The 8,359-nt window shown below is 50.4% G+C and overlaps 1 long non-coding RNA gene across 4 annotated transcripts in view; it reads left to right on the forward strand.

Moving 5' to 3' along the window:
* Positions 1-6,245, forward strand: part of LOC109251956 (uncharacterized) — a 42,968-nt gene extending 36,723 nt beyond the window's left edge. For all 4 annotated transcript variants that reach the window (XR_008424682.1, XR_008424683.1, XR_002073787.2 and 1 more), the window contains 2 exons: positions 4,190-4,347; positions 5,646-6,245. This is a non-coding gene — a long non-coding RNA (uncharacterized LOC109251956). The remainder of the gene's footprint in view (positions 1-4,189; positions 4,348-5,645) is intronic.
* Positions 6,246-8,359: the final 2,114 nt, after the last annotated feature.

The raw sequence follows: 8,359 nt of genomic DNA on the forward strand, positions 1-8,359 counted from the left end.
AGAGAGAGGGAGAGGGAGAATCCCGAGCAGGCTCCGCGCTGTCGGCGTAGAGCCCCAGGCAGGGCCTCGGGATCACCAACGTGAAGATCGCGGCTCGAGCTGAACCAACCAAGAGTCAGAGGCTCAACCGACTGAGCCACCCAGGCGCCCAGTAGTGACGTGCTTCTCACAACTAGAAGGCGGTGGAAGTGATGCTGTGTGACCGTCGGGGCCAGGCTAGTCGAGCTGATACCTCTTTCTCCCTCTCAGGGCATGTGCCTTGGGACTCCTGATCCATCGTGGAGGAAACCCGGTGATCCTGGAGGGGCCCGGCCCCGGCTGGTGCCTGGCGTGTGAGCGAGGAAGGAACCCAGCTCAGGCCAGCAGCTGACCTCGATCTCACGAGAGACTCTAGGTCAGCTCTCCCACTCTCACGTTCCTGACCCACACAACGCGTGAGCGCTAACGAACAACTGTTGCTGTCTTAAGCCACTGAGTTTGGGGCTGATTTATTATACCCTCACAGGTGACAGATACAAATGTCACCGAGTACTAGCCCTGTGGGATAGGCGCTTGTGACCTCAGTTTACAAATGAGGAAACGGAGGTGTCAGAACTTACGGAGCAGGTAAGACACCACGAGGAGATGCGGCGCTGGGACCCAAACGTGTCTCCGTGGGACTCCAGAGCCCGCGCTCCATCCTCCGCACTGGGGGCTGCCTCATCTGATCCCAGAAGAGGTTGGAAAAAATGGGTGAAAATACCTTCTTCTGGACCCGTGCTACAAGTCTGCCAACGCCCTAGGGTTAAGCATACACGCTCACGTTGTATTTGGAAGATCACCACCGGCTCGACCCACGCGTGGCTGGTTGTAGGTCGCTGGCAGCGTGAATGTTCTGGAAGGTTCTCAGTGCCGTGCGTCTCCTTCAGAGCAGTGCTGGGCTCGCAGGGAGCCGAGGGCAGGGTGCCAGTTGGAGGGGTGTTTGGCCACCCCGAGGGCCCCGGTTGCCCTGGTGAGGCCTGTGGACAGTGGTGAAGCCCGAGCTCGGGGTCCGTGAGGAAGAGCCATGTGGCGGGTGGTGAGAAATGGTGGAGGCAGACAGAACAAACGAGGCCGAGCAGTGGGAGGACAGCTGAGCAGGCAGTGAGGGTGGCAGGCGGTGACAGAAGTTCTAGAGAGCGATGAGGAAAATATTCGTGGAGACGATCGATGAATGTTCCCTAGAGACGCATAGTAAGGGCTCCCTGCCGCTGAGGGCAAGTGACTGCTGTGGTAGGGGCCCCGAGGGCCACTTTAGAATCCCCGTCTTACCCTGGACACGGCTGCTGCACACAGGGTTCTGGAAGGCAGGGGCAGGACATTCAGGTCAATGTCTATCAAGCGCCTTTTGTGGGCCAGGGACCAGCCAGTGATGGGACATCTGTAATACGAATAGGACATAAACCTATCATGTGCCCCACAGGGGCTTGAGGTCTGCAGGGGAACACTGTTTGAAGACCTACTGTGTGCCTGGTCCTCTATTTCCTGGTTACTCATGTTACCTTATTTAATCTTGGCACGAATTCGGTCAAACAGGCCCCACAACCTTGGTGAGAAGCTGAGTTGAAACAACATGCTGAGTGCTTAGCTTTTAACTCATTCTGATTCTTTTTTTTTTTTTAAATGTTTATTTGTTTTTGAGAGAGAGAGAGAGAGAGAGCCAGAGCATGAGCGGAGGAGGGGCAGACAGAGAAGGAGACACGGAATCCGAAGCGGGCTCCAGGCTCCGAGCGGTCAGCCCGGAGCCCGACGCGGGCCTCGAACCCACGAACCGAGAGATCGCGACCTGAGCTGAAGTTCGACGCTCAGCTGACTAAGTGACTCAGGCGCCCCAACCTAATTCTGATTCTGAGGCCCCTGGTCGGTCCACTACAGAGCCTGGCCCTGGGAAGAAAGAGGTCGGTGCTGCCTGGAAGGGACCTGGGGGTGGGGGTGGGGGGCAGGGAGACTTCTCAGAAGGGTTAGACCCGCGGACTGGGGATGCCGTTAGTATTTAAAGCCCGGCGCCCAGGCAGCAGGACGGCACGTGAGGGAGGGCGCGGGGCGAGGCCGCCGGGGAGGCCGCACAAGGAGGCCCGGGCCAGACTGGGAGGCGCTCTGTGCCTCTCACTACAGGATCCGGACTCACCCACAGCAGGAAGCACCCCGGTTTTCAAACGGGGAAGTGCCTGGATCGAATTCGCCTTACATTTAGGGCACTCGAGGTCGCCCTGGTGGCTCTGCGGAGCACCCTCAGGAGGGCCCGGACATTTGCACTTGGGTGTCACCCTGACCCCTGAGAGTTTCACAGTTCTCGGTCTCTCGCCAGGTCCCAACCTGGTGAACAGATCCCAGCATTCCTCTGCTCAAAACCCTGCCGTGGTTCATACAGAGCTCTCATTCCCTGAAAATGGCCCGCAGTTTGTCCCCCCCCCCCGCCTCACCCCTGTGTCCTCTCTGAGGTTTCACCCCTCACCCTTCCCTTCCGTCCTGCTGCCCCGCCCCGCTGGGCTGGCCTCCTGTCGCCCACCCCTCTAGGCACACCGCCCTGCAGGCCCTTCCCGTTCCCCCCCTCCCTGCAGCGAATCCCTCAGCGAGTCTGGGGGCGGGGGGGATTGTTCTCGAGCGCCCGGACCAGTACCTGACTTGTGGCTGTCTTGCTTGAGGCATCCTTAGCCATTTTTATCTGACTTGGTCACAAAGGGCAGTCACTGATTAAGTGGATAGCTGAACCGGGGTGGGGGGTGCAGCCTGGAGAGGAGAAACTGGTCCGGTGGGGTTCAGCTGTGCACCCTGGCCTCGGAGACACAGGAGTCCACGGCCACCCGCACAGCATCAGACAGGAGTGCCCCTGTCCCCACCTTCGTCCGCACCCATTTCCTCTGCCTTAGTTTCTCACGGTGTATGTGGCTGCTCCCCGCCCCCCACCTGCCCCCTTCTGGCTCCTACAACTGCTCTCCCTCTGTCTTTCTCTCTCCTCTGAGCAAGGTCACAGCCATCACAATGCCAACTGTTTTCCGTTAAATTCCAATCTCATGCGCTAGCCATAAACGCTTGGGGTTTTTTGTACCCCTCCTTGGTACTGCCACTGCGCAGGTCAAGGTCGCCAGCACCTTCCATCCTGCCCTATGCAGTGACCACTATTCTGTCCTTATTTTATTTGACCTTGTGGCGGCTTCCCACACGGCGGTCCCCCTTGATAAACTGGCTTCCTTTGCTTCCTGTAAATGCACTCACGGGTTTTTTCCCCTAAACATCGGCTACTCCTCTTCATCGCCCTTTCAGGATCCCTCGGCCTCCCCCATTAGCGGCTCCCCTGGGAGCCGTCATCTCTCCCCCAGTGTCCAGTCAGGCTGGCGCCACCTCTGAGCTGTGTCCCGGGTTTGTCCGCTTCTCCCATCGCCACGAAGAATAAAATACAGACTCATTGGCATGGCCTACAGGGCCCACGTGAGCTGTCCCCCGCCTCTCCGTGACCTCACGTCCCTGCCCACGCCCCCCGGGACCCTGCTCCAGCCGTTCTGGCCTTGGTGCCCTTCCTCACACAGATCCAGGTTTGGTCCGGCAGGAAGGCTTTTCCTCTCGTGGTCCGGCTTCCAGAGGGGCCGACCGTTGACTTGTTTTCAGCCTTCAGACGGCAGCCTCGTCGCCACCTCCCTCGGGGAAGCTTCCCTCACACTCCGACTAAAGCGGCCCACCTCCTACTTTATTTTGATAAATTTTGTGACCAACAACTGTGTTATCTCAATTCTGAGGCGCCTAGCTGAGCTCTTTTCACTTTTTTTCTGACGCTTGCCTTATTTACTCTGCTCCTTATACTTTTCACTTTCAAGTTTATGCTCAGCTTAGCATCATCTGTGGGATTCCCGGGAGGTCTGCGTTGAATAACTGTCCCTCCAGATATGGTTTCTTTTAGCATCTGCTTCGAGCTTGAGTTTGCCATCCACGTGGGGCCATTTTGTGTTCACTTTCTCTTTTGGAGTTTCTGAGACGATACAGACAGTGTAAACATGAGTCCCAAATCCACATGAGGTTGGGGTTATGAATTCTCAGAGGAGACTTTTTTTCCCCCGAAGAACCCTAGATGATATATGCAAGTACTGTTTTATGCCTCCTCTGTTGGTAGGTAGATTTTTTTTTTCTTGTCCTTCTCCACTGAGCATAGAATTTCAATGTTCCTGGATTTATGCAGGAGTCTTGGATTCATCATCGCTCCACCCTGTGTGGCTCAAGAGATCGTTGTCTCCTGTTCCCATGTGGTTTTGCCTTGGACAAAGAGAACAAAAGTTGACCCCGGCACAGCCTTATCTTCAGCCACTCTCTGGGGGAGTTTCCTTATTTACATGCAAGGTCAGCTATAGATTTGAGAGCCTTGATATATATGACCCAGCATTTTATGTGGCTTTGATGGGAAGGTTTACATGTTACCAGCCTACCATATTTTGAGATAGAAGTCCCTCATTTTTATTTAACTCTGTATTAGTTAATGCTTTCTATGTTGATGTCCCAATTATTGATAATAATCTTAACTCTTTAGAGAACTTTAAAGCTCAGAAATCCTTTTCATATCTATTCTCCTAGTAGGAATCCCTGGCTTCCTTGTATAGTCAAGGAAGCCATGCTCCAAGTGAAGTGACTTGGCTAATAATGACCACTATTTTTTGAAACCTACTGTGTGTCAGGCACTGTAAATAGATTATGGCAAAGGCTTACGGCGGACCCATGAAATGGGCATTATTTTCTGCGTCTTGTGGTTGAGAAAACTCGGCGTCCGAATGCTATCGTAATTGGTCTGAGGTCCCATGGCTTGTGACATAGTGGCCTGCCAGAGTCCATTCTCTTCCCAGTGCTGTCTCTGTTCGTTCTCCAAGCTACTTTCCTAGATGTGGGTTTTTATGCATTTTAGTGAAGGCATTTATGCGTCTTAGTGCAATCTTGTACTTAGAAAGTTCTTTACTAATAAATACGTTTATCAGTAACTTGGTTAGTTGTAAGGGTGCCCTGTTTCTTCAATCTCAGTTACGTCTGGGAGGAAAAGCTCTTTTGGAGCCTTAAATGACCCACACGACACCAGATGCTGCCATTCACTGTTTTTACCTGCTCCAGGTAGGGGACCCTGGCCTAGGGATTACAGACGGCCCCTGACGTATGATGGTTCGACTTACAGCTTTTCAATTTTACGCTCGTGTGAACGCAATATGTATTCAGTAGAGGCTGTATTTCGAGTTTTGCATTTGGATCTTTCCCAGGCCTAGCAATACGTCAACAGTACTCTCTCCTGATGCTGGGCAGTGGCGACGGGCTGTGGCTCCCGGTCACCAGCAACGGACGCACAACTGTTCTATTCCCCTACGACTGTTCTGTTGTGCACGTTCAGTTCACTATTCAGTCAATGGCATGCGGCACTTTTTTATAAAACCGGCTTTGTGTTAGATGATTTTGCCCAACCGTAGGCTAACGTTAAGTATCCCGAGTACGCATAAGGTGGGCTAGGCTAAGCTATGATGTCTAGGTAGAGGAAATGCATTTTTGACTCAGGATATTTTAAATTTACGATGGTTTTATCAGGAGGTAACCCTCTGATAAGTCAAGGAGGATCTGTATTAGCTAGCATCTCAAGCTGTGCCTTTTTATTTTTATTTTTTCAGCCATGATCTTTCAAATGATGTTTCACATGGGACCCCGATACAGATGAGATAATTGGAGAAGCAGTGGGCTTTCTGAGGACATGTAGGCCAATCACTGAGTTCACTTCTTGAAAAATTAGTCACCTTGTAAAATTAAAAAAAATATATATATATGTGTATACACACACATACACACACACACACATATATATAAACAAGTAGAAATGAATAAAAATCATTGGCTTTGACAAATATGTTCAACTATCTGTTAAAATAGCTCTTGATTCTTAGTCCTTTCCACCATTTATGTCCATATAATGATGTGAGCCCAGGTCGTCGAAAAACCATGTCTCTAAGAAAGAAACAAGAAATTATCTATAACAAGAGAATTGTCTGAAACAAGAATTGTCTGATGGGAACCCGATCTCCTGTCCTAGCTCTCTTCAATTCAGTCCAACAGTCCTAATGTGTCAGTCACAATGAAACAATTTGGTGTTCATTAGCCAGATTCAGAGGTAAGGAACTTGAGACTTCAAAATAAATCTCTCCTCCCAGTAGGCCAGTCTGTAGTCTCCTGGGGATGTATCCCTTTTTCTCTACCAATCTGGATGTTTCCATGTACAGGCTCTGGGAGGCCCTGCCTCAGGCCACTCCAAAGCCAGGGGTTTGAACTCTAAAACCAGGTGTCTCTTCACTACACAACATTGTTCCCTGGTCCATGGGTTTTCAACTCTAACAGACTTTCTTCTTTTCTTCAGCCCGGCCAAAATAATTCCATTTCGTATTTGAGACCCAAATCACCTCTCATGTTCTCTCAGAAGTGACCCTTGGCTGCTTCTGTCCATACGGACATTTCTGTTCTTTGAACTTAGAGCTGATACACAATTATAATGACACTGAAGACACATTATCTTGGATACCTTCTCTATCTGTCTGTTGCATTCTTTTCAAAGCTATACAGTATCTCTGGCTGAAACGAACAACGCAGGAAACAACACATGTTGGTGAGGATGCAGAGAAAGGGGAGCCCTCTTACGCTGTTGGTGGGAATGCAACCTGGTGCGGCCACTCTGGAGAACAGCATGGAGGTTCCTCAAAAAGTTAAAAATAGAACTTCCCTATGACCCAGCAATTGCACTAGTAGGTATTTACCCAAAGGATACAAAAACACAGATTTGAAAGGGCACCTGCACCCCGATGTTTATAGCAGCATTATCAACAATAGCCAAACTATGGAGAGAGCCCAAATGTCCATCAACTGATAAATGTACACACACACACACACACACACACACACACACACAGGAATGTTACTCAGCCATCAAAAAGAATGAAATCTTGCTACTGGCCATGACGTGGATGGAGCTAGAGGGTATTGTGCCAAGCAAACTGAGTCAGAGAAAGACAAATACCATAGGATTTCCCTCGTACGTGGAATTGAAGAAACAAAACAGATATACATAGGGGAAGGAAAAAAAGAGAGAGGGAAACAAACCATAAGAGACAACAGAGAACAAACTGTTGACGGAGGGAGGAGGGTGGGGATGGGCTAAATGGATGGTGGATGTTAAGGAGGGAACTTGCTACGATGAGCGCTGGGTATTACGTGTAGGTGATGCATCACTAAATTCTACAGTGAAACCGATTTTGCCATGTATGCTAACGGGCTAGAATTCAAATAAGTCATTGAAATTAAAAAATAAGTAAAAGTGACGTGATACCTCTTTATTCGTAGACCAGGCTTTGCCTAGTTCCATACGGAGAGACTTTTCTTTTGGTGACACTTCGCCGTTACAATGTGGTCATGACTATCATGGTACTTTTATCTTGGCATAGTGTTTGTTCCAATGGTTATGTGTGTGGGAAATCCCTCCCGTTGAAGCTCTTGGGGCGAAGGGCGTAGACATCACCTGGTTTTTGACAGAAGCTGTGCCGGAGAGAATGTTTCTGCACACCCTCACCAGCGCTGGGTGCCACAAATATTTGGACGGAATTTAGTGGCTTTCCGTGTGTTAGGCGAGCACATAGGAAGTGAGGCGCTCGAAAAAACCTAAGTGCTCCCTTTCTTTTTACTCTAGAGAAAGGACGCTCTAGGTGTTGGGATGCTAAACAAGTTTGATCTCTCTGAATCCCAGCTTTCTTATCTGAAAGAGGGGTGAGGAGTACGTTAAGAATATTTCCAGAGCTGTTGTCAGGATTAAGCAATGCAATGGAAATAAAGAATTGCAGGCATGTGCTCCTTGTGTTCCCGATGACGCAAGGGAGTAGGGCACGAGGCGAGGAAAATTAGCACCATCATCCCACCCAACAGCGGCTGAATGTTGGCCACACCCGGCTACCGCTGCAAGTTCTTGACTTATTGGCCTATTTAACATTCGCCATCACACTGCTATTACCATCCCCATTTCATACCAGCTAGTGAGGAGTGAATCCCGGATGGAAACCTAGGCAGTCTGGCCCAGAACTTGAGATCGTAAATCTCCCGCCTTTTGGAAATCAGACGCTGTCCAGCAGGCAGCCCGCCCTTTGTTTGTCTCGGCCTGACGTGCAGCCCCCACAGCACCTTCTTGCTAAGGCCGGGCCGGCTTCTGGGACCAGGCTTTACCACCCCTCCGTGGGCGTGAATCACATGAATAAGTGCCACCTGCTGTGGTTCCATAAAAACGCTGTAATTAAAGAGGACAGCCAGGGGAAAACAATAAACATACTTATTTCAGCCAGGTAAAAAACCAAAA

Source organism: Panthera pardus, unplaced genomic scaffold, assembly GCF_024362965.1.
Source record: "Panthera pardus isolate Hobbes unplaced genomic scaffold, ASM2436296v1 HiC_scaffold_21, whole genome shotgun sequence".
Lineage (NCBI taxonomy): Eukaryota > Metazoa > Chordata > Mammalia > Carnivora > Felidae > Panthera > Panthera pardus.